The sequence below is a fragment of the Triticum dicoccoides genome, chromosome 5B (genome assembly GCF_002162155.2).
Source record: "Triticum dicoccoides isolate Atlit2015 ecotype Zavitan chromosome 5B, WEW_v2.0, whole genome shotgun sequence".
In the NCBI taxonomy this organism is placed as follows: Eukaryota; Viridiplantae; Streptophyta; class Magnoliopsida; order Poales; family Poaceae; genus Triticum; species Triticum dicoccoides.
Window position 1 is genome coordinate 680,915,212 of NC_041389.1, and position 1,892 is coordinate 680,917,103.

The window sequence follows — 1,892 nt, forward strand, 5'->3', positions numbered from 1 at the left end:
TCAACAAACCCAATAAAAAACAAAAGAGGACACAACTTCAAGCATTACGTCGACATTATTCTCTGACCCTGCTTCGGTAGCTACTATCCCCCTTGTTGCAGATGCAAAGTACCTAGTACGTACTTTGCTTACAAGGGGCCCATGATCCTATTATCGGGGTTAAGTTTGCACCTTTTCAAGTGAGATCTCAATGAGGATGTACCGTGGGTTTTTGAGTCACAGCAAAGCTCAAGACCACAATGGTTGCACTTAGCCTTAGCAGTATCTCCAACCGCGACCTCTGTAAAGCTTTTCCACACAAGCGACCTCCGCGCCATTGGTTTTCTTTTCATAGCCTTCTTCTTCTGAAGATCAACCGAGTTGATCTCATTCATTCCCGACATTGCGTCGTCCTCCATCTCCTTGTCTGTAACCACGCGTAGTGTTTTGGAAAGACTTCGCATGGTTCCCCACAAGGAGTCCAGCACTGCCTTCTGCTCCTCCAGTACTCCACACTCCCTCGGCAGAAAGAACTCCAGCACGAAGTCCGCCACCCCAGCGCGTGTGCACCTTAACCGGATTGCCACTGCACCTTTCAACTTGAAGATCTTAGCATGGTGACATAATGGGTACTCCTGTTCACTTGAAGATCCAATGTCTGGTAGGAAGCACGGCTGGTTTGTGGTGACGGCTTTCCCTGCAACCCCTTGCCCGGGCAGAAGGTGGTGCTCAGAGCAGGCCTCATGAAAAATCTGCATCCGAGGGTCATTTACATAGCATGCTGCATCAATGGTGGAGATGCAGTATCAGTAGTTCTCATCTGAGTGGTGTCCTCCACGTTTCCCTTGTTGAGCATAGGTGGCCCATGTTTGTGCTAATGGTAGCTTGTGAATGATGCAGGCTGCTTTTAGGTTAGCTTCTTCATATGAAACAATATTCAACTGCATGATGATCAACAAGAGTAAACACGCAATGATGATCAACTGCATGGCTTAGATTGAAGTGAAGGCAACATGTGGTGCATGTCGAAAGTAATACTAATCCTAACTTGATCAAATTTGGATTGTACTACTTTCGACATGCACCACATGCATGTTGCCTTCACTTCAATCCAATCCATGTTCATTTCACCCACTGATATATAATAACTCTTCATGCTCGCATCATGCATCATCATAATAACGAGCCCTACTAATCATCATCATACAACTTCTACTCGTTATTAATAACAAGTCATATGATCATCATCCTCATACTCATCGAACCAACCCTACTTAATTGTTGTTAGCACATGATCATCAGTATTACACTAGTAGAAAAGGGGGCAAAGGTCCAGGCCGGGTCAGCCCATCAGTCCCGGTTCAGTCAAGAACCGGGACCCATGGGGGCATTCGACCCGGTTCGTGAGCCCCGGGGGCCGGCTGGGCCACGTGGCCCATTGGTCCCGGTTCGTCTGGACCTTTTGGTCCCGGTTGGTGGGATGAACCGGGACCAATGGTCCTCGCTCCTGGCCCACCACCATTGGTCCCAGTTGGTGGCTCGAACCGGGACCAATGGCTAAATAATGCAGAAAACAAAACAAAAAAACTGAAAAAAAAAATAAAAATAGCAACAATAAGTACTTATTTATTTTCTTTTACGATAATTCTTTTTTGCTATTGAAGTTTGTAACAAAATTCTAATTACTTATTTATTTTCTTTTATGATAATTCCTTTTGCTTTTAATGTTTTGAACAAAATCCTAATTACTTATTTATTTTCTTTTACGATAATTCTTTTTGCTATTAAAGTTTGTAACAAAATTCTAATTACTTATTTATTTTGTTTTATGATAATCCTTTTTGCTTTTAATGTTTTGAACAAAATTCTAATTACTTATTTATTTTCTTTTATGATAATCCTTTTTGCTATTA

At 42.7% G+C, this 1,892-nt stretch overlaps 1 pseudogene; it reads right to left on the reverse strand.

Moving 5' to 3' along the window:
- Positions 1–15: 15 nt before the first annotated feature.
- Positions 16–1,892, reverse strand: part of LOC119310489 — an 18,039-nt pseudogene continuing 16,162 nt past the window's right edge.